The sequence below is a fragment of the Magnolia sinica genome, chromosome 4 (assembly GCF_029962835.1).
Source record: "Magnolia sinica isolate HGM2019 chromosome 4, MsV1, whole genome shotgun sequence".
Lineage (NCBI taxonomy): Eukaryota > Viridiplantae > Streptophyta > Magnoliopsida > Magnoliales > Magnoliaceae > Magnolia > Magnolia sinica.
The window spans coordinates 17,792,008-17,817,292 of record NC_080576.1 but is presented as its reverse complement, the minus strand read 5'-3'; the positions used below and the strand labels follow the sequence as shown (position 1 = coordinate 17,817,292).

The 25,285-nt window shown below is 42.0% G+C and overlaps 1 protein-coding gene across 2 annotated transcripts in view; it reads left to right on the top strand.

Annotated features, from left to right (window-relative positions):
• The first annotated feature begins 2,429 nt into the window (after positions 1-2,429).
• LOC131242635 (uncharacterized) overlaps positions 2,430-25,285 on the top strand; it is a 35,380-nt gene continuing 12,524 nt past the window's right edge. The window contains exon 1 of one of the 2 annotated variants that reach the window (XM_058241399.1): positions 2,430-2,580. The gene's annotated coding sequence lies outside the window, so the exon portion shown is untranslated. The remainder of the gene's footprint in view (positions 2,581-25,285) is intronic. The other variant, XM_058241400.1, reaches the window with a different exon arrangement.

Below are 25,285 nucleotides of genomic sequence, written 5' to 3'. Positions count from 1 at the left end.
TAGGAATGACAATAGAAGTTCAAAATGCGGGACCCCCACCAATTTATAAGATTGCCATACGGCGGAAGTAATTAATGGGGAAATGATTCGACGCCTGCATCGATTCCCCCGCTCGACACGTGGCGCTCGTCGACTGACGACAATAATGCCCTTGCTACGTGTCCAACCCTCATTGGCGGGATGAGCGATTTGACGGCTGACGGCGCATGCGATGTCAGGAACCGAACCGCCTCCCGTCAAAGGCGACACGGAACGCATTAAATGACTACCTACTGTCCCGGACTGGGTTGTGAACCGACTCAAAACTCACTACTCCTAAGTGTCATATGAAACACACGGAGTAGGGGGGGCTTACTGTTGGGGACAAAAAATACAAGTCCGCAGACTCGGACTTAATGCCTCGGATCACCAAAGGATGCGCCAAATCCGAGGCATGATTCGCTAAACCGAGATAAAGGTTGAGTCGGTTCGGACGACTCATCAGCATTTCGGGCATGCGTCGAACCGAGACAAAGGTTGAGTCGGTTCGGACGACTCATCAGCATTCCGGGCATGCGTCGGGCGGACCTCCTTACCAGATCGACCATCGCAAGATCAAGCCTCATCCCGGATATCTTGGGATAAGATCTCCGACCCCGAAGCTCACGGGATCGGATGAAGGCTCGAGATGGGCACGATCCTATCTCCGTGATACCAGGAGAAGATCCCGCGCACAATATCAGGAAGAGAATCCTCGTGCGATTAAATGCCCCAGCAGCTATAAAAGAGGGACCCCTGTCACCTTGAGAGGTACAAAAAGAATTCTCTCTAAAAACTCCTCAATACACTTAGACCCAGAATCCAGGCCTGACTTTGGCATCGGAGGGTCCCCTGCTTAAGCCGGGGTCTCCTTTGTCCTCTCTCTGTGCAGGTATACGAAGGTCTAAGAGGACGAACCGGATATCTTCATCAACACCAGCATTTAGACAATGCGGATGATTCTATTGATATGATTTAAGTGCAACTAGAAGTTGGGGTATCATTAACATCCCATGCATACACCGCATTAGTAACCCACTGGTAATCTTATTACATGTGTGACTCTTTCCTTGTAAATAAGAACCAAAAAGTCATGTCACTCAATTACACCCTAATCATGAAAAAAAAAAGAAAAAAGAGTGGGATTTAAAAACATACCAAAATTGTTTATTCTGCACACCTTTAATTCTATTTACCCAAAAAAAAATGACTCCAAATGATAAATTTGGTGCAAAATTCAGTTTAAATCCTCTCAAATCCCCTTGTATACCCAAATGCAAGGTGCCAAACCACCCTTAACGTGGGAATACCCCAAAAAAATGCCTCGGGACTTTGACTTTTGAACTGCTTCTTTCTTTCTCTATTCTTTTTATTTTTTATACCAATGATCCAAACCATTTATATTGCAAATCCCACTTTATATGGATAGAAAGACGGTACATAAAAGATGTCAATTGGATTATTTTAACTCTTTGAGGATCGACTTGGCTCTTTTGCGTTTAATATAAACAATCACTGTAACCTTTGTATAAATGAATGGGTTAAAATATTTAATATGTAAATTATTTTTGGCATCCCCCGTCCAACTACACCCCTATCATATACATAGTTTGAATCATTTAAAAAAGACTCAAGTCCAACAGCTAGATCCTGATGGACTTATTTTAATTAGTCGAGATCACTCCAACAAACCTATTATTAAGAGGAACCGGATTATATTAAGCTGCAAGTACACTCACAGCGCAGTTATAAAGAATACATGAGACGCGGTTTAGCTTGTGATTCCAACACCATCCAACTACGTGGTGTCAAAGCTATGTGGAAACCACAATGATGTATGTGTTTTATCCATGCTGACTGTCTTTTTTTTAATTTTTTCAAATCATTTTACGACACGAGCCTTAAAATGAGACAAATCCAAAACTCAAGTGAACCATGCCATAAAAGAAATAATAGGGACAATGATGTCCACCATTGAAACCTTCCCAGGGCTCACAATGATGTTTACTTGCCATATAAAAAAAATAGGGAGAAGGCCATACACAATGAAAGAAAAACTCAAATATCAGCTTGATTTAAAACTTGTGTGACTTCAAAAAGTTTTCAATAGCAAGTGCTCAATAAATTTGGATCCTCTTCAATTTTGAGCTCATGCGGTAGAATGAGCTGTAAAAATGTAAAAATGAATGGACAACTCTCTTAAAACACATACGTTATAGTGAGGTGCAATCATAGCGAGAGAGCCGCTGGTGAGGAAATCCCCGCAGTTGATGATCATCGGGTAAGATTTGTCTGAATCTCGTGCATGCACATGGGCCGTCCGATGATCATAGAGCCTCTCACGTCTTGAGCGGCCCGGTCTGATTTTCAGGATAGGTTACATGCACAGGACCGACCAACGAACGTCCCGGATCCCGCACACATACCCAGTGAGCACGTGCGGCGCGTTTATGTTTGGCGCTCGAAGATGCGATCGCATTTTCCGTAATATAACAATTTCTGCCCTAACGTCCGTTTTCTTTCCGCTTCTTTCGCGAGGCTGTTCGTTTTCCATAATTTCAGGTGATTTTTTTTTTCCTACTCTCTCATTACGATTTGTATTTAATTTATGGAATTTGTTTGGAATTAGGTTTTTATTTTTTATTTTTTTGCCAATGCATCGATTTGCCTTTCTCAGTTGTGGATGGTCTTTTCTAGGCAGTGTGATTTTCTTCTCGGAATTGATCGGTACACCCGGCTTGGTTGATAGAAACACCCTTTTCTTCTACTCGTGGTAATACAATAGTACAACTTTGTACTACTCTATTACCAAAAATAAGTAGTGGGTGTAATTGTAAATAGTGCACTCCCTTTGTTACTGTGCATATGAAAAACTATCCTTTTCATTTTCATTATTATTAATTTATTTTTGTAAAATGCTGCTTGTTGGGCAAATTTAGGATCTAGGTGGTCTTTTTATTATTATTATTATTATTATTTTTGGGGCCTTGATTTGTCTTCTGTCCCATGAAGAGAACCAAGAAAAATCATTTTGGATCTGTTTGATGATTTTCTTTTCGTTATTTAAGTTGTTCCCCTTCAGCAAGATCAATTACATATTTCTGTTCATGTTCTGTTTTTTTTTTTCCCTATAGGCCTTTATTTATTTGTCGGACTTTCAATAGGACCAAATTTTTTTGGTGATGTGATAATTTTGTTAAGAAATTTCAGAAATAACACTTAATTACTTAGTGGAAATATTTTATCTATTTATAATTTAATTTTGGGTGGCCTTACATTTATAACTTGTTTTGATGGTTTCATTAGTTTTTTTTTTTTTAAAAAAATTTATTTATAATTCTTTTAACGGCATATAGATTTTGGGTATTGATTGGAGACGAATTGGGGCTGTTTGGATGGGAGTAAATTGGGGTAAATGGGAGGAATTGGGTGTAAATGGCCTTTGATGTGCATTTAGATGGGAGTAAATGCATGGAAATGAAATGAATTAGAAGTAAATAGGCCTGTAATTGAAATCCTCTATCAGATGAGAAACTTTGGAAGTAAATGGGGTGAAATGCCTTTTTGGGCTCCCTCAAAGAGTCGCATGAGTAAATAAAGGTGTCGCTATGCAAATGTTCACCATACACAATGCACGCTGATGATGCTCCGAAATATTCCAATTATAGGCTACATCACTAAAATCACACTAATGGAATGATCCAAATCGTCCAAAGGTTGGCCATCTAAATGGATGGTTGAAAAACGTTGGCAAGTTGCTTGTTTATGATCCTTACATTTGTGGCCCACCCGAGGCTTGAAATTTCCTTATTTTTGGCTAAAGTATATATTTAAATGGGCTTATTAGTTATTACAATCATTCTGTCAAATATCGCATATGTATATTGATTTGGGATAAGGCATATGTTCATGCGAATGAGGTAATGAAGTCAATTTGATTGACAGGGGAGAGAATCTAATGGTTCGAATCTACAGGGCAGGTAATGATAGTTTTGAAGATTAAAAAAATGGCGAAGATAGATGGAAACTGGTTAGTCATAGAAGGAATGACGTTCGAAAGGAGGAGAATCCATCTTCCCTGATGGAGTATCGTTTGTTGTTGGTTTCCTTGTCGGATGGTTACCGGCAAATTTTTGTAGAGTTTTTGGACACGCAGGAGTGGTGATGGATGTCAGTATCCCTAGGGATAAAGACATGGGATGCATTCGTGGGTTCGCTTTTATGCGGATGGACTCAGATACGAAGGTGTTTTTTTTGGGGGGGGGGGGGGGGGGTTAAAGCTCTCAGTTTGGTGTGCACGACCAGAAGTAAAAAAATAAAGGAGATCCAATAAGAATGTCACAAGTGGAGATAGGGCAGAAAAATGTTGGGGTTTGTGTTGCGGAATCACACAGAGATGGATCTAGGATAACAATCCAATGACACCAAGCAAACACGAGAACACAAAGATTTAACGTGGAAAACCCTTTCGGGAAAAAACCATGGCACAAAGCGACAGATCTTAACTATGAAAATAAAAATTACAAAGAGAAAAGACTTACTCGATTCGAACAACCTCGAGTCTCACCCTTACTACACCCTTTGATAACTGTAGAACTCTTTTAGAAACCCTTGGAATACTTTTAGAAAGCCTTAGAATACCTGAGAATGGCCCTAGGGACTCCTATTTATAGATGGGGAAACCCAACTTACACACATCCCTAGAAACCGCCTCAAATTTACGTAGTCCACACGGAATCCGCGCACCATCTGCGTAACCTTCGACTAGTCGAGCCAGGGCTTCGACTGGTCGAGCCTGTCCCTCGACTGGTCGAGCGTCCCGAAAATCCCAAATACCTTGTTGCTGGACTTTGAGTTGAACTATCTTCGACCAGTTGAAGGGACCTTCGACTAGTCGAGCCAGTCCCTCGACTGGTCGAGCAGCGCGGACTGGAGGATTTAAGATATCTTTCAACAACAATCTCTACCATGTTTTCAATCTTCATACGTGTATCTTCTTGCCGTCTTCTCTTATCTTTGCATCGCATCATAGCTTCAATCAATGCTTATCGTATATACTCCGTCCTTCTTTTATGCCATCGCCAAGCCTAGAGAAGTTACACAAAACTTGAACTTCTCTGTAGGAACAACCTTGGTGAGCATGTCTGCTGGATTCACGCTGGTATGAATCTTCTCCAGTGTTATGCCTTCTTCTTCAAGCACCTGTTGGATAAAATGGTGATAAACATCAATGTGTTTAGTACAAGAGTGATAAACAGAATTTTTAGCCAAATTGATTGGGCTCTCGCTATCACAGTTAACTGGCACGACCTCCTATTGAAGTCCCAATTGATTTATCACGCCTCTTAACAAAATACCTTCCTTAAACGCTTCCGTCACTGCCATATATTTTGCTTTGGTCGTGGAAAGAGCCACCATGGACAGAAGCTTTGACATCCAACTAATTGCTCCATCCGCTTGTATAAATGAGTATCCTGAAGTAGACTTCCTGAAATCAACGTTGCCTGCGTAGTTGGAATCCACATACCTTATCAATTTTGTATATTTCTTCTCAAAAGTTAAGACGTAGTTTTTCGTACCTTGAATGTATCGAAGTAGTTATTTCACCGCTTCCCAATGTTACTTGCTGGGGTTTGACATGTATCTGCTCACAATACCAACTGCCTGTGAAATATCTAGTCTCGTATAGACCACGACATACATTAAACTGCCAACCGCATTCGAATAAGGCACATGAGATATAACTTGCTTTTCCTCATTTGATTTAGGACATTGTTCTGAGGAAAGCTTGAAGTGAGCTGCGTGGGGAACGCTCACCGCTTTACTTGGTCCATCCCATACTTGATCAGCACATTTTCAAGGCATTCTGCCTGTGATAAATAAAGCTTGCTCTTTTTCCTGTCTCTATGAATATTTATATCGAGAACCCTCTTTGCAGCCCCCAGATCTTTCATCTCGAATGTCCCTAATAACTAAGTCTTTAGTATGTTGATTTCAGACATATAATGACTAACGATCAACATATCATCAATATATAATACTAGGATGATGAATCTGCCATCATTCAGTGTCTTGTAATAGACATAGTAATCGTATTCACTCCGAGTAAATTTCTGACTCAATATGAAATAATCAAATTTTTTATACCACTACCTAGGCAACTATTTCAGGCCATACAACGACCTCATTAACCGACAAACTTTTTTCTTTGTCTCTTTAACTTCGTAACTCTGATTGCTTCATGTAGATCTGCTCTTTCAACTCCCTGTGTAGGAATGGAGTCTTGACATCCATTTGTTCCCGCTCGAGATCGTATTGGGCAATCAACGCCAACATGAATCTGATAGACACTTGCTTAACCATCGGCGCGAATATCTCTGTGAAGTCGATTCCTTCTCTCTGAGCATAACCCATCGCCATCAATCTATTTTTGTATCTATCCTATTTTCTTTTGAATAACCACTTGCATCCGATTGTTTTTTGGCCCACTGGAAGCTCCACCAGCTCCTATGTGTGATTTTTGTGTAATGAGTCCATCTTATCGTTCGTAGCCGCCTTCCACTTTCCTGCATCAGGCTCACTGAGAGCCTTCTGAATAGTAGACGTGTCTCCCTCATCTGTAACGAGGGCATATGCAATATTAGAGTTGTCCCTGTATCTTGTCGGTAACCTGTGATCTCGCGGTGGGTTTCTTCTCACAGGTGGCTGCTCCACCTGATCCTGTACCTCTGTCTGTGCATCTATTTCTGCCTGAGTATCATCTGTATCCATCTGGACGTCTACGATCAACTTTTCTGGTTCCTCTTGTTCCCCTTGATCATTCTTGCGGAATAGAGAGCTTTCATCGAATCTGACATCACGGCTAGTGATGACCTTACGTGTGACCTTGTTGAATAACCTGTAACCTTTTACGCTAATACCATAGCCAACAAAAATATACTTTTTAGCTCTATGGTCTAGTTTATCTCTCTCAACTGATGGTACATGAGAGTAAGCCTCACAACCAAATATGCGCAAATCTGAGTAGTCCAGCTTATGACCACTACATACTTTTTCTGGGATTTTACATTCAATTGTCGTAGAAGGTGACTGGTTCACCAAATAGCAAGCCGTGTTAACAGCTTCAGTCCATAAGTCCTTGTCCAACGCAGCATTACTTAACATTTATTGAGCCCTTTCCAAGAGAGTCCGATTCATTCGCTCAACCACACTGTTTTGCTCGGGCGTGTGGCGCACTGTGTTATGCCCGATGATTCTTTCATCCTTGCAATATTCATTAAGCTCAGTGGAAGTGAATTCTTCACCATTGTCAGTCCTTAAAAACTTTATTTTTCGCCTCGAGTGTTTTTCCACATTTGGCTTCCATTGTTTGAATATGGTTAAAACTTCAGATTTACGTTTCATGAAGAAAACCCAAACTTTCCTGGAGTAATCGTTAATGAATGAAACAAACCATGACGACTTCCCTATGGAAACCTCTGGCGATGGCCCCCATACGTCAGAGTGCACATAATCAAGCACTCTCTTACATATATGTTTTCCAGATTTAAAAGATAATCTAGATTGTTTACCATATATACAATACTATATATATAAATCAGAATTCTTAAAAGCTGGAATCAAACATCGATTAGAAAGTACGTTCATGCCTAGCTCGCTCATGTCGCTCAGATGTGCATGCCATATACATATAGACGTGGAATCTGCAATAGCTGCTGCCGCTCCATCTGCTGAAGTGTTCCCGATCAACCTGTAAAGGTTTCTGTGCCTTTGCGCTCTCATAACTACGAGTACCCCTTTTTAAACTTTAAGGACACTATCAATACCAGTGAACTTGCAGCCTATAACCTCGAGTGCATTGAGAGAAATCAGACTTTTCTTCATATCAGGAATGTGCCTGACGTTAGTCAAGGTACGCTCTATCCCATCAAACATCTTGATGCTCACCGTACCAATAGCCACAACATTACAGACATTATCATGCCCCATAAAGACCTGTCCACTGTCGCATTCTCTGTAATTGGCGAACCAACTCCGATGAGGAGTCATGTGATATGACGCTCCTGTTTCGAGGATCCACTCATCTCTATGATTGTCGTGCAATTGTCCGATCATGGACACAGATAATACATCACCACCACTTGTCTCTTCATTGGATGTGACAACATTGGCCTCCTTGGAAGAAGCCGCTGAATTTTCTTTCTTTGCTTTATGATTGGTACAATTCTTCTTTATGTGTCCAGACATCCCACAGTTACAGCACTTTAGTTTTTCTTTGCCCTCGCCCTTGGATTTGTATTTAGGTCTTGAAGATCCTGTATCTCGCTCAGAATTTCTGCCTCTTGTAATTAGTACATCGGAAGATGTCCTTATATCGCCATTTAGCTTTCTCATTGCCTTCCCTTGAAGGGCTGATATAACGGCGTCGACACTTAGGGTTTATTTATGGTGCACATTGTGTCCTTGAATGACTCGTACGATGCTGTAAGAGAATTCAGCAACATACATGTTTGTTCCTCATCTTTGATCACTTCCTTCATATCAAAGATGGAGGAAGTTATACTACCGCCACTCCAAGTGTAGGCAATTTTCAGAGGATTTTTTCGCATAGATATCCTCTAACTTCGCCCATAGACTAGCCGCAGTTTTTTCCCTCAAAACATTATAAAGAACCTCATCCGTGAGACATAAACGGATTGAGGATAAGGCCTTCTTATCAAGAGTATTCTATTCATCATCAGTCATGGTAGACTTTTTCGCTTCAAGAGCACCATTCTTACCTTGCTTGGTTAAGGAACTGATCATCTTGATCTTCCATAACTCAGTTAATTTTCCCTGAGTACTTCTCAATATCATACCTAGTACTTCCCATTATTTCTAATCCTGCAGATTCAGTTCTGTGCCTCAACGATAGCTTTGATACCACTTGTTGGGATTTGTGCTGCGGAATTACAAAGAGATGGATCTAGGATAACAATCCAATAGCACCAAGCAAACACAAGAGAACACAGATTTAACGTGGAAAACCCTTTCGGGAAAAAACCACGGCACAAAGCGACAGATCTTCACTATGAAAATAGAAATTACAAAGAGAAAAGACTTGCCCGATTCGAACAACCTCGAATCTCACCCTTGCTACACCCTTTGACAACCCTAAAACCTTTTTAGAAACCCTTGGAATGCCTTTAGGAAGCTTTAGAATGCCTGAAAATGGCCTTAGAGGCTCCTATTTATAGATGGGGAAACCCCACTTGCGCACCTCCCTAGAAACCGCCTTATATTTACGTAGTCCGCGCGGAATCTGCACACCATTTATGTAACCTTTGACTAGTCGAGCCAGGGCTTCGATTGGTCGAGCCTATCCCTCGATTGGTTGAGCGTCTCGGAAATCCCAAATACCTCATTGCTGGACTTCGAGTCGAACTATCTTCGACTAGTCGAAAGGACCTTCGACTAGTCAAGCCAGTCCCTCGACTGGTTGAGTAGTGTGGACTGGAAGATTTAAGACATCTTCCAACAACAAAAAACACCCGATTCTTCCCCACAATTGGAGCTTGTTTCTTCAGGAGGCAACACTAATAGAAGCTTTGGGTCTTTCAGAGCCGTGGTAGTGGGGAAACCTTAGCTGCGCAGGGGAGTAAAGAGGACCGGGAAGGGATATCCAAGGTATAGTCTGAGTAGAAACAGAGATAGGGTAATAAAATAAACCGTGAGGTGAAGGAAGGGAATGAATGTGGTTAGAGAAGTCGAAGGAAGGAAGATCGGTCCACATTAAGCCAGAGATTATCAAAAACTCTTTAGAGTCCTTGAAGTTATTGCTGATTGTAGAAACTAAAGCCAACACCACCCTACTTTAGATCTGCCAATGGGTGGAGGAATGCTGCAAACATTTTCGATGAAGAATATATGATAAAATTGGTGGGAGAAACTGAATTGTGGATTCATTTCAAAACGGAAGATAACATGTCCAGAGCTATTTTGGCTGGTACGGGTCTTAACGATGGAGTCATTTCTAGTATTCATAGATGGACAGAAAAAGCACATTTCAGGAGAGAAGAGGTTTGGTTTTTGATTTGGAGAATCCCAATGGAAATTTGGTATCGTGATCTTCTTTTGGCGATGGCTTCATGTTTGGGAGAGGTAGTTGCGATCGATCCAGCTATGGAGGATGGTGAAGAACTTGGCACAACTCTAGTTTGTGAGAGAGAAGCAGCTTGAAGCTGATTTGAGCTTTGTTAAGGTCATAGTAGGGGACGATGAATTGAATCTTGAAGTCTAAAGAGAAATCTCCTGGGGATTTCCAAGGCATTGGGGTGTGAGATCTGGCGCAACAAAGAGAAGGAATGGACGATCATGAAGCGTTGCAGGAAAGACGATGGTGATGACATACAATTTTCATGCTTCGACTGTATACTGGATATTTCCAAGGGCACTTGTGATCGTTCTATTGGTGAGGAAGTGGTAGGTGGGTTGGGAGCCAATGACGTTTCGTCTTTTACTGCTTGATGTGGTGCTGGAGCAGGGGAGATTCTTTACTACCCGAAATTTGCTTCAGTGGTCGGTTTGGAGGCTCGAGAGATAGCTGTGGGGGCAAGCTTGATGACTTGTCAAATTTCCTGTGATTATAAGCCTCCTAAGTTGGCTCGAATAAGGTCCGAACCTACTTTTCAGCATTTTAAAGTTAGGGTTGGTAATTACAACCCTTAAGTCTTTCGACACGTGTCTCAATGGGGCCCACCCGATTCATAATAATCGTCTATTAACTTCAACACATGGGGAGGAAGTTCTATTCGACTCGGGCAATATGACACGTGCGGCTAATATGTGCGAGACTCTCCTATTAACTTATAACACCTCCAAAGGCGTCACTTTAGGAGATTCAGAAGAAGGAACTATTTTTCCTTGTCGATTAGACCTTTTCTCTATTGCGAGGGAGTTCAATACACAAAGTTCTATCTTGTAAATCTTAGACAAGAACGCAAATTAGAAATAAGAAGCTAACAAAGAACAAGAATAGTGGGAGGTACAATTTTCGAAAAATGGTGATTCCAGTGATGAAGACGGAACAAAGGGATTAAATGAAGAGTCTATGGTAGATGAAGCCCAAGTCTCGGAGGCAGAGTGATGCAGGACAATGAACCACTTGCTCTAAAAGCTCGAATTGTTAGAGCATGGTGAATTAATCCCTTTATCTCATAGCCCTGGCCCCACATCTCATGGGTTAGGACCTCTGCCGAATCCCCTCGTAGGCCCCAAATCACATGGGTACCGCCTCACACGGGCCGCCTACCCCGAGTGTGTCACCGCATCTCACAGGCTACCCCACTTGAGCCCAGTGTGAAATGAGCATTAATCACCCTTGGTGAGGAGTCTCGAACACGAGACCTCCCCCGTAGGCCCCGCCCATCCCGAGTGTGCCTTTGCATCCCACAGGTGACCCCACTCGAGCTCGGTGTGAAAATGCCCCTGCATTACAGAGTCCTTAGAAGGTGCTATTGTCCTTACCTCTCTTTGTGCCACAAAAGGGGTTGCGATGTTAACTCATGTTGCTAGGTCAGTGATAGTTGAAGGTGTAGTTCCTTAGCAATTTATCGGAGATGTTGCTGGGTTAGAGATGGTCAAAGGGACAATTCTGTTGATAGAGTGCCTTTAATCTGGTACAATGCCGTTCGGTCGACCGAAGCACGTTGTGATGTTCTCGGTCGACTGAGATTTGTTTTAGTTGATTGAGAGACTGTTAATATGTTGTACCGTTCAATTGATCGAGGGATTCTTGGGTCAATCGACGCACGCTGTGATGTTCTCAGTCAATTGAGATCTGTTTCGGTTGATTGAGAGACTGTTGATGTCTTGGTTGACTGAAGGTGCGACCAAACTAAATGCATAAGTGTGTGTAACACCCCGGTTCCCGAAACTCGAGTACGCTACTCGTTTTCTAAAAACCCGAGTGTTAACCTTTAAAGATACTCACATTCCACGTACATTTTTTTTTTTTTTTTTATATCAGAGTTATTGAACTAGCGGAATAGAAACAAATCAAGTATAAGAGGGAGTTCAAATATACAAAACCAAATATTCGAGTAGTTACCCGAAAACTTATACAAACCAATGTCTTAACTTTTACGAAACATGACAGTACAAATTAAATAGAATTGAAATCAGGAATAGAGAGTCACAGGGTCATTTGACTCTTCTTATTCCACATGAACACCAGTATGCGCATCATCTGTGTCTCTTGCACACTGAATACGGTTCGATAGTGTCAATGGCTATCCAAGTGAGGTATAACCCCTAAAATTTGTCGTATCATCAAGATAATTAAGCATAGTTATTAGGAACAGTGTATAGCAAATATTTCACAATGATTATCATAGAAATCAGATAAGGTTCATCAGATGCACATTCATCAGATAAATTCCACAAAGATAATCTTATTTAAATGCATGAATGCATGTATATGCTCATAGACCTGGGGATGCACATCCAGCTGGTAAAAAGGTCGCCCAAGGAGAACTAGCCACTCGGAAAAGTACTCAAAAGTACGCCCTAAGGAGAACTAGCCACCCGGAAAAGACCATGCAACGAGGACACCCAAGGTGAATTAGTCTCTCGGAAAAGTACCCAAAGGTACGCCCTTGGTTTAGACACCCGGAAAAGTCCATGTGACAAGGACAATCCATAGTGGTAAAGAATGCACATGACATTAATTTAGGATCACTCGGTAAAATACTCTATGGTACAGCCCATGGTGACCCAAGAAACTCTGTGTCTTACATCAACCACCTGGTAAAGTCCGTATGCCATGAAAATGCATGATTAGCCTAACCATTATTATTCCAATTCTAAACAACCATTTTTAGAAAGCTCAAAGGTCACTATGGGGGGTTTGTCACTCAGCATAGGCCGACAACTCAGGCATAGTGTCCCATTCCACCATTCCTGGCTCACGAGACTAACAGTTAAGGTGTTTAAAGGTAACCTACACAACTAGTAGCCAGTACTAATCAAACAAGTGGAACTTACCATCTTGAGGTTGTACGAAAATCGTTAATAAAAGTCACTTAGGACAATTATTCCATCAAGCCACAAGGGGCGATCATACAATCAAAGCACTTAGGGCAAATAGTCCATTCCAGGAAACGGTGAAAGGGATCGACCCCAAAAGCCACAAAGGCACAACAATTACTTAGATGGTAAGTCCACAATAAGCTTTGATTTAATTTATTCGATAGAATGACCACTAGTTCGAGGATCTCTAAATGTACCATAAAGTAATCACAAGTGGTCAAACAAGCCACAAATAATATCAATGACACTTGCACATATAAAATATTCATTTAAAAACAGAATAGGGATATTTAAGATCCATAGCATATTCAGATATATAAATTTAAATCTAATTCATTAATTAATTATAAGGAATCAAAATTAATAAGAGCAATGAACCACATTAAGCAATCAATAACACAAGTGAACGAAAATGAATAAACAAGCTAACTATCGTGATGTAGAAAAAGCTTGAAGGTAATCCTCACCTTAAAGGTTGGATTATCTCTCAGTGTTGCTAGAATTGGAGGTTCGCACTTTAAGATCGAAATCTAACATGATCAACATAATTAGTCCGGTTAGATCGCAATATACCTATTTTATACGGTTAGGGTTAAAACTAGGTATTTCGATCGATAGATTTAATATTTTGATGAAATGTTTAGAAATTGAGGATATGAAGTCTAGTTTGCGCCACAACAAAATACAAATCGATAGTAATAATGATTTAATAATTTAAAATTAAAATACCAATAATTTTTAATAATATTTAAAAATAATAATCTAACTGAAAATGTTAAAATCAAAGATGATAATAAAAATAATTAATAGCGATAATTCAATAGAAATTTGTATTGATAATAATAACAATTATAATGCTAATAATGACGAATATTATTCTAAATTAAGTAAAATAACATGATAATACCTCTCATTCTTCCTTTCTCTTTCTTCCTTCTCCATTCTTTTCTTCATTTGCTTTCTTCCCTTCTCTCAAGTAGCTACACCTAGGGATCAACTTGAGCAGTCTGACTCGGTTTTGGGCTGAGTCGACTCAACAACTCGACCCCCTACTACTCTTCTTCTCCTCCTTCTCCATCGATCTCTTACCTTTTTCTCCCCTTTCTTCTTCTTTCCAACTTCTAACGCCCAACAAACTTGCTGGACCCAACAAGACCAAACCCATGCCCAACTTGACCCAGCTAACTCTGCAGCAAGTCAGCCCAAAATCTCTCTTACTTCTATTTTTGCTTTCTTCTTCTTCTTTTTCTGCTGAGATTTTAACATCATAGGGACCGGACTCAAGCTTAGATTCGCTCCGCGACTTGGCAGCGACTCGAACCAGACTTGGACCAAGTCGTCTTGACTCAGTGCGGCACCAACGTGCCCTCTCTTAAGATCTTTTGCCTTTTTTTTTTCTTGCTCTTCTAGGAAAACTGGAAGTAGCGCTTGACTCGGCCCGGGCTTGCAGCAACACGAACCGAGTCAACTGACTCAGTGCAGCAAGGAAGAACGGCGCATGACCTCTCTCTTTCTCTCAGATTTTCTCTTCTTCTTCCGCTTTCACTCTTTCTAGATTACAGGACCCATTTGGGCTCGAACTAACTCATTTCGAGTCGAACTCTGATGACGCAAACATGGTGAGTCGAGATCATTTGACTCAACGGTGAGTCAGGCTCCAAACTCGCTCGGGTGCGGCGCCCTTTCTCTTTTCTCTCTCTCTATTTCTCTCTTTTCTCCCTTTTTGAATCCATTGCCCTAAAAGGAAAGAGGCTATTTATAGCCTTGAGGAAGTCCAGAAAGATTGGTTCTTAATCAACCGATTAGTTCCAGCCGCGCCCGCTAATCCGGATTAACAAGGAGATATGGTTAATGATCTCTTTATATATCGTTTGCTCGGTCAAAATCTGCTATTATGGATGATCATAAGGTGTTGTGGGCCACCAGATTAATGCTTCTGATTGCTAAATGGGCCCCACCATCAGGTGGTGGGTTTTCCAAATGAACGAGGAAGATGACCCAGCTGTTAATGGCAGGTCATCGACGGATGGTTGTTCTTAGGATCGATGACAATTGGACGGTGTGGATAGGTCTATTGAACCCCGTGGGGTCCACGTTTTGGATGGACAACGATGAAAACCCGTGAGGTTTTTTTTTTTTTTTTTGAGTTGTGGCGGCTCTTTCATTGCGAAGGAAGCCCTAACTCGTGCGGAGAGGAATGGATGGCTAGGATTATCCTGCACTGATGGTTAGGATTAAGGGAGAATCCCACCTACGGTTAGCCAGGTTGGCAATTTGAAACGGTTTTTCGTTTTTGGAGTTACAACCGCACAGAGCCGATTTACGCCATAGGTCGTGTGCATGCACGCGTGTGTTAGCATGTAAAAAGTGGTAGGTTTGGGTCATATTTGTCCTGCCCATCAGACGCATGGTTCAAATCTTGTGTCTAGATGGTGTAGGTGGGCCTCATCTTAATCAAACAAGGGCTGTCCGTTTGCATCCCACTTACGCTCCAGCAACTTGCACCCCACAATGCACACTCACTCCTGCGCAGAAGCTTGCGAAAATTACCTGGTTTGGTCAAAAGACCCTTAGCTCCGCGATGAACGGCTTGGATTAATGGAATGATCGATAATGGTGGGCCATAGCAGTTGCAAATGGACATCGTCCGTTTGAACTATTGATGGGCGGGAGCAGCGGGAAAAAGAGAGGAAAAATCCTCTTTTTTAAAAATTTATTTTATTTTATTTATTTTCATCGGGTCAACGGCTGTTTGACCCGACTTCTAGTTCAGTGCACCTCCGGTGCACCACTCTAGATGTACTCATACACTCAATGTGGGGCCCACAGTGATGCTTTATAAAATCTACTCCGTTCATCCCCTTAGCTCACTCATTTTGGGCTATGGGTCCAAGGATGGAGTTGATCTGAAAACAGGTGGGCCACACCAAGTACATTTGGGTTTTAAGTGTCGATTCCCACTGATCCGATGGTCGGATCTACTCTAAATTTGATTGTGAATGGTTCTTAAATGATGGTTTGTCATTTAAAGGGCTATACAAACTCTTTTAAATAAAATAATAGTTTTACTTTATTTGCTCACTCATTTTATTTTATATATCTAAGTTGTCGAACTTGTCATAGATTAAAGCTTCTTTCTTAATTAATTTAAGCCTTGATTAGTCATTTATCTATAAGTAATAAGTTTTTGTTCAATTTGTGTTTTTGGACAAACTTTGTTGATCTCATGTTTAGATCATTTCCAGATCCAATGATTCAAGTCTAAAGGCTTAAATCAGGTATAGGGTCCATTATGCTTAATTACAGGTAAAGATTTCTCCTTATGGATTGATCTTGTGGTCAACTAAGTGAGTTGCCTTACATATGGTTGGATTGAAAAGTTATGTATATTAGCTTTAGACAACCATTTAGGTTTGGTTCATCCTTGCGATCAAATGAATTTAAAGTATATAGATATGATATTGTAAGCCTCAATTGCTAGTTTGGATTATGGTTCAGAAAATCGTTTATGACGAAATCCTATTACAAGCAACTAATGGTCCATTCAAAGTGGTTTGACTTTATACTAAATGAATGTATTGTGAGTCGTCGAAGTCCAAATCAAATGGTTGGGGTGGACAGATTGTGAATCATTATATGATGATGTGTAGTGTAATCTTAGTGTGTTCTCATACACTTGTAAACTAAATTAAATTTACGTGGTAACACCCGAGTACAGAAAGGTACGGGGTGTTACAATCTACCCCCCTTAAAGAGAATTTTGTCCCCGAAATTCCACACTCATATTATTAATATGAACGAGAATATCCATTTTACAGTATTTTTACTCATTCACTACTTTCCTTTTGAAGTATATTTGGATCTACAAATGTATATATCTAATTATCGAAAATTGGGGTTGTTACAGTGTGGGTTTTTTGTTTCTAATTTTGTACGGGGGTTACATAAACCTGGTTGATATGGGATTAGGGTTAATCTCCATGGGCAGATCGAGATCTATTTTGGTTGACTGAGAGACTCTATTGATGTTTCTCCTTATTTCTTATTTCAATTTTAGAATAAGTTCAGAAACTCATTTTCAACTAATCTAAGCCTGTCTTAGATTAAACCATAACATTTTAGCATAATTCGATGAATTGAATCAAAGTGGACCATTTTGGGGAAAATTAGGATAAGGGTCAAACCATCAGTTTTTTGTTTTATTTTCCTTCTTTTCTTTTTTCTTTTTTGTTTTCTTTCCCCCTTTCCCCTCCTTTTGCAGTACTTCAATGTAATGGGCCCAAACGCACATCATCATGATTGATTTGTTTGATTATGGGTTATTTGGTTGATTTTCCCAATATTTCACATTATTATTAACCAATTAGGAATCTTTATATTAAATAGATAAAATTTGATTATTTACACAATGAAACCCATTACAATGAGAATTTCTAATTCCAATTTTAGAGCCAAAATACTATAAACTAAGGTTTAGGGGTCCGTTGAGAATTGACCATCGACCAAAGAATTTCTAAATCCCAAATGCTTTAACACCAATTTTAGAGACGAAATATATAAACAAAGGTTTAGTGGTCTGACTGAGTTCAAATAAGCATTTTTACTAAACAACGGTCCAATATACCATTACAACAAGCCTGTCAAAAATAGAAAATGATAGGTTATTGTGTTTCGTTTTTCCTAATGTTGGCCAAAAAGAAGTTGCTAACATGTCTCATATTGTATAGGTTTTGGATCAAGCCAATATGCCCCTCTGAAACTGATTTTCAAAACCTTGGTCTTAGTATATGGAAGAACATGTATCCAAATTGTTGATGGGAAACTATGAAGCATTGGGAGTAGGGCTGTACATCGAGCCAAGTCGAGTTGAGTCGAGGTGGGCTAAGCTTGGCTTGACTTGTCCATGCTTATCCTCGAGCTCGCCCTCGAGCTTACCATTGGAGATTGGCTTGTTTTCCAAACCTTTCAAGGTGAGCTCGAGGCGAGCTTACCACTAGTCGAGTAGAGCCTGCTGCCAACAGCCACACCCGACCCAACCCTGCACCCAACTTGACCTAGCACCCAACTCGACCCAACACCCACACCCGGCCCAACCCAGCCATCCGACTCAACCCTCAAATCAAACATTCAAAACCCCAAACCTCGATTTTGGGATTTGGGGTTTTCAATTACATAAATAAAAACTTATAAAAGATTAGATTTAGATAGAGGTACCTTGCTGTTGAGAGAGAGAGAGAGAGAGAGAGAGAGAGAGAGAGAGCTCGGGCGAGTGACCGAGTGCGGGCTGTATGGCTGAGATGAGTCGGGCAAATGCTAAGTCGAGCTCAGACGAGTGGCTGAGAGAGAGAGAGAGAGAGAGAGAGAGAGAGAGAGAGCCGTACGGCTTAGATGAGTCGGGCAAATGCTGAGTCGAGCTCGGATGAGTGGCCGAGAGAGAGAGAGAGAGAGAGAGAGAGAGAGAGAGAGAGAGAGATCACTGCCATTGCCTTCCAAGTCTATAAAAGCAGCACGGAATGAAGAGGTTCAGGCCTCACGCGAACACAATCAACACAACTTTTTTAGCTCAATCACTGCCTATCTTTTGTCCCTCGTGGACACTTATCTCAATTAGCTTAGTTTCAAATACCTCTACTTCTATCCAACACAATGTTGTAACAAGCTCGGAGTGTTTAGCTTACTTTTAATTTAGTTTCTGCTTTTGTTCAACGCATCACTGAAGAAAGCTGGTTTAGTTTAGGTTAAAATATCCATGACCTGTTGTCAGATCCACCAAATCCCTAAGTCCATATTTTGATTCTCTAGTCACGACCTGCTGACCGTCTCCCATGGCCGCCTCACGATTGTTTGGATTTTCTAACAACCGTCTTACCACCATCTAAGTTTGGAAGACTGTCAGGACCACAACCGTTTCGCCAGCTTGAACTGACGTCAATAATTTATTATGCTTTTGTTACTTTATTTGCCAATTGTACTTCATTTATATCTCAGTTAATAAAATCGGTACGTAGCCTTCTTTTTTTTAGTTTTTCTATCTTTACATTGCTTTCTTGAGAAACACGACCAGGCCATCACCGTTGTAAGAAAAATCTTTGTTTCCAAGGCAAAGAGAATCCATTTAAAGGACTGATCCTCTCCTTCACAAATCCGGTCTTAATCAGTTTATCTCGACGCTTGGGGTCATAAGGCGTTTGGTTTGATTCAAGTTGAATATGACTCCGGCACGTCTGACACTCATGCATAGCCGAAATCCGGCCATTCGTTTCACCTATGGCCACACGTCCAAATTGAATAACAACAGTTCCTCGATTAAAAAATCACATGTCCTTCCCACTCTCTTCTATCTGATGAGGACATTGTGCACACGCACGCTCGCACACCACCACCCCTACGCACGTAGGTACGCAGGAGGAGGACCTCACCATCGATCTGGCTCGATCACGATGTCCAGGGAGGGCCTCCTAGCTAGAAGACAAATTTTGGTTCAGAAAAGTGGCCCGATAGTTAAGAAAAGCCCATCATGGGATCTCATGATTGTGGCCCACTCGTCGGATTGGTTTTATATTTTAGGTTTTGCTTATTGTTATTATTTAGAACATCGTGAACGCTTTAGATTTTCTTGTTTGGTTTTTATTTTAGTTTACTTCATCACCAAGTAATAGGTGTCGCACATGGTGCGAGTTTTTGGGTATAGGGTTCTCCCTATAAATAGGCACCCCTCGTAGTTCTTTTCATTCATTGAAGTTAATAAAAAATTCCTGCTTTATTTTTCTGCTCTCTTCGTGAGTTGTGGAAGAATTCAAAAGTGGGTGCGAAACCCTCCCTTTTCGAAGGGCTAACTACCGTGGTGCGAAGCCATATCGATCCCAATTCACTCCCATCTTCCATCATCTTTTTTCTCATCTTCCCCCACCATCCGTACTTCGAATTTGTCATTTTGTTGCATCAGATTTCTTTATTACAGCAAGTTTTCAGATTTCGGCCTGCAGGCGAGCTGAAACTTCGGTAGAGCACCACGCACAAATCGTACATCAGATCGAGCTGAGATTTGGAGGTTTTGGAGTCTATCCCTGGCCGACCAGGGCCAAAGTGGCCTTTTTCTGAATAGTGGGCCCCACACGTGCGGCCGGGATCACACGTACTTTCGTCTGGGCCATTGTTGCTGTGCACACGCGGGATCATCTTTTGGCTCAGGTTTTCATCCTCTTTTATCCTCTCATAGCCGGTTTTCATGAATCCTAACCCTAGATTACATGATCCCTAATTGATTTGCCCCTTTTTTATCACCTTAGGGTTCCTTGAATTGAAATTAGGGAATCCCTTGGATTAGGGACATGAGTAGTTGATTTTATTTCCCTTTGACATCGTTTGGTTTATAATTTTTATTGGTCCAGTCCTAGCCTGTGTCGGCTTGGACCCGCATAGATTCCCCTTTTTAATTGAATGTTTGGATTTTCATGTGGGACGTGGAATTTGTGTGATTGTTTCTGAATTGGTAGGATTTAAGCCTGAAATCTTGCATGTCATATTTAATTTTCCATGTCCTACATCAAATTTGGTATCAAAGCCAGGTTTCTTGTAGGGGAATTCACCACATATTTAGGGTTTCGTTTGTTTGAGTCCTTTATGCATTCAGTCCATCATATATAGCTGAATTTTAGTAACAGTGTGTAGTCTCCTTCATATAGAGTCTCATAGGGTCATTTAGTTTTTAGACGCATATAGTTGTCATAGAAGGTCCTTGGGTTGAGCAAGTCAGTGTATGCCTACACGTACGGGTCGCGGTTTCGGTTTGCACCCCACACTAAACATGGAGCAACTACAAGAAATAGTGGCCAAGTTAGCCCAGCAACTGGAGTCCTTGAATAAGCATTTGGAACAACACATAGATAAACACCTCGAAGAAATAGAGGCCTCCTTCAGGGCAAACCCCACCACTGGGGAGGATGCCCAATCTCAGGCAGTTGGTCAGGAAGTTAGACCAAGGAATGGAGGCGGCCAAGGAGCTGGTCATGGGCGCATACCTGTGCACCTACCCCGTGAGGGACATCATGATCAATATGACCTGGATGCACAACTCCTCAAGGGAGTTAGGGTAGATGCCCCTACTTTTGATAGCCACTTAGACCCTAAAGCTTTTTTAAATTGGTTGGCAGATATGAACCACTATTTTGAGTGGTATGATATGTCGGATGCTCGACAAGTCCGATTCGCCAAGATGAAGCTTGTGGGTCAAGCAAAGAGGTTTTGGGCGACAGTTGAGCGAGAAAAAGAAAGCGAGGGAACTCCCAATAGTCCATTGGGGAGAAATGAAAGAAACGTTGAACGAGAAGTACCTCCCTTTCTCTTATCGCATGCGGTTGATTGAGGAGTGGCAGTCTCTTCGACAGGGTTCCATGAGTGTTGCTGATTATATTGAGAAATTCGAAGAGTACTCGACCCGCTGTGAGGTTGATGAGGACCCCGTACTCACCCTTGCTTGTTTTAAAATGGGCCTCCGTCCTGACATTAGGAGAGAATTGCTCGCCAAAGACATAGACACTATCGAACAGTTGTACCAAGTAGTGTTAGATGTCGAGCAATACTTTAAAGCATCTGTGGGAAGGCGGTTTGACTTTCGCGAATCCGGTACTAAGGCCATCCCCTCTGGGGCTAGACCTAACACGGGATTCCAAAACAAACCTTCCCCTAATGTTAAGCCCAGACCTAAGGATGATAAGGGTAAAGAGATTGTCGGGTCCAGTTCACATGGAAGTGGGGCCACTAGGTGTTTTAGGTGTCAGGGGTTTGGTCACTTTGCTCACCAGTGCGGTACGAGAGAGGGCACCAAAGTACTCCTTATTGATGGGCAAGTAGAAGTAGTGCCCCCAGAGAGTGATAGTGAGGAGGAGGAATATGAGCTAGTTAGAACCCCTAGTGATGAGGAAGAGGGAGCACAAGAGTCTGTGACCCTCGCAATTGTGCGTTGCGCCCTGGCTCAAGCCAAGAACACTGATGACTGACGCCGCAACACGATCTTCTACACTTATGCAAAATGTGGGGAAAAAAGCTGTAAGATGATCGTGGATAGTGGTAGTTGTGCCAACGTGGCATCGACTAGCATTGTGAGTCGTTTGGGCTTGAAGCTGGAAGCCCATCCTCAGCCCTATAGAGTCTCCTGGGTTGATGAAACATCCATTTCAGTCTCGCACCGCTGTCTTGTCTTTATTCAGTTTGGATCTTATAAAGACACAATTTGGTGTGATGTTGTTCCTATGGATGTGGGTCATGTCATTCTGGGTAGGCCGTGGCTCTATGACAGGGATGTTACCATATTTGGTCGTTCAAATGTGTGTACATTCTGGTTCGAGGGCAAGAAGGTCAAGCTAAATCCTCTGCCACCCAAGAATACAATTGGAAAAGAGTTCACCACACAGAGTGGTGTGAGCGGCCCAAAGAAGTGAAGGAGTCGAAGTCCAAGTCCAAACCGCTCCATATTTTGAATGCCAAAGACTTTGAGTGAGAGACGGAAACGGACTCGATGATATACGCCCTTGTGGCTAGGGAGAGTGTACCAGAGACTAGCGTAGAGTTACCCACTGAGGCCATTCAGGTAGTACACGAGTTTCGCGATGTTTTTCCTGATGATTTACCGAATGAGCTTCCCCCTATGAGGGATATACAACATGCCATTGATTTAATCCCTGGGGCAACTCTACCAAACCTCCCACATTACATAATGAACCCGAAGGAGCACGCTGAGTTGAAGAGGCAGATTGATGAACTCCTAGAGAAGGGTTTCATTCGAGAGCATGAGTCCGTGTGCCGTGCCTGCCCTTCTTACTCCTAAGAAGGATGGCACATGGAGGATGTGTGTTGATAGTGAGGCCATCAACAAAATCACAATCAAGTATCGATTTCCCATACCGCGTCTTGATGACATGCTAGATATGATGGCTAGTGCTACTATCTTCTCAAAAATCGACTTCAAAAGTGAGTATCACCAAATCCGTATACGCCCTGGTGATGAGTGGAAGACGGCCTTCAAGACGAAGGATGGGCTATATGAGTGGCTAGTTATGCCTTTTGGGTTAACTAATGCCCCAAGCACTTTCATGCGTGTGATGACCCAAGTGTTGAGACCCTTCATGGGGAAGTTCCTGGTCGTATACTTTGATGATATCTTGATTTATAGAATGATTAAAGAGCAACATCTCAACCATTTGAGGCAGGTTTGTGGGATCCTTAGGGTCGAGAAGTTGTACGCCAACCTAAAGAAGTGTGCGTTCTTGTCTAGTAGTGTGATCTTCTTAGGTTTTATTGTGTCAGCTGAGGGTGTATCGGCGGATCCTGAGAAGGTCAAGGCCATCGTTAATTGGCCTGAACCCCGCAATATTCATGAGGTGCGCAGCTTTCATGGCTTAGTCACTTTTTATAGGCGGTTCATTCGAGGCTTCAGTTCCATTGTGGCTCCCATCACGGACTGCATAAAAAAGGGAGAGTTTCAATGGACAAAGGCCGCCTCGAAGGCCTTCAAGGAGATAAAGGTCAAAATGACCGAAGCTCCAGTTACGCGACTTCTAGATTTTTCAAAAGCTTTTGAAGTCGCATGTGACGCGTCAGGAGTCGGCATAGGAGGAGTACTTAGCCAGGAAGGGTACTCTGTCGCCTTTTTTAGTGAGAAACTGAATGAGGCAAAACAAAGATATTCCACCTATGACAAGGAATTCTACGCGGTAGTGCAATCACTACGCCATTGCGACATTACCTATTACCGCAAGAATTTGTCTTGTTCTCAGATCACGAGGCTTTAAGATACTTGAGCTCTCAAAAGAAATTAAGCCCCAGGCACGCTAAGTGGGTTCAATTCCTTCAAGAGTACACTTTTGTGCTTAAGCACAAGGCCGGTGTAGAGAATAAGCCTGCCGACGCGTTGAGTTGTCGAGTCGCATTACTCAACTCCATGAACGTTGAAGTTACGGGCCTTGAGTGCATCAAGGAAGAGTATTCTGAGTGTCCAGATTTTGGAGTTGTGTATGTCTTTATTAGAGAGTCCGTCAGGAGCAACAGTGAGTATTTGATTTTAGACGAATATTTGTTTAGGAGTGACCGCTTGTGCATACCACGCACCTCCCTTCACAATTTTCTTGTCTGGGAGTTACATTCAGGGGGGGTTGCAGGTCATTTCGGTCGTGACAAGACCATTGCCCTAGTGGAGGATAGATTTCATTGGCCAAGCCTCAAGCGGGACGTGGCCAAAATTATAGGGCAATGCCGTACTTGTCAACTGACAAAGCAGAGGAAACAGAATACAAGATTATATACACCTTTGCCAGTCCCATGCATCCCTTGGCAGGACATCAGTATGGACTTCATGCTTGGACTTCCCAAGACTATTCGAAAGCATGACTCCATATTCGTTGTCGTGGACCGTTTCTCTAAAATGGCCCACTTCATTCCTTGTTCTAAGACCTTTGACGCCTCTCATGTTGCCAAGCTATTCTTTAGTGAGGTTGTCAAACTGCATGGGTTACCAAAAACCATAGTGTCTGACCGTGACGTGAGATTCATGAGTTACTTTTGGAAGACACTATGGCACATGATGAATACTAGGCTCCAGTTTTCTTCTGCCTACCACCCTCAGACCGATGGCCGACCGAGGTGGTTAATAGGAGCTAGGGAGTTTACTTCGATGTTTAGTGGGGAGCATACCAGACATGGGACGCCGTACTACCCATACCGAGTTTGCATACAATAGTTCTGTCAATAGGTCCACCAGTCTAAGTCCTTTTGAAGTCGTTTCGGTTATAAGCCTAGGAAACCTATTGATCTTATTCCCATGTCATTGTTCCATAGGCCATCAGAGTCTTCGGTCATACATTTATTGCATCAAGAAATCAGGCGAAAGATCACTACTAGTAATGAGCATTACAAATTTTCTGTAGACCTACATAGACGTTTCAAAGAGTTCAATATTGGGGACTGTGATGGTCCGTATCAGGCCCGAGCGGTACCCACCAGGGGCCGTTTGTAAGTTACATGCGCGTAGCGCTGGGCCCTTCAAAATTATAAAGCGAAACGGTCTCAATGCGTATGAGGTAGATCTTCCACCTTTCATGGGAATTAGTTCCACATTCAATGTGGAGGATCTAGTTGCTTTTCAGGAACCCACTGATACTTTGTCCGGCCCTTCGCCTACCCATCCTGATGTCCCAACCTTACC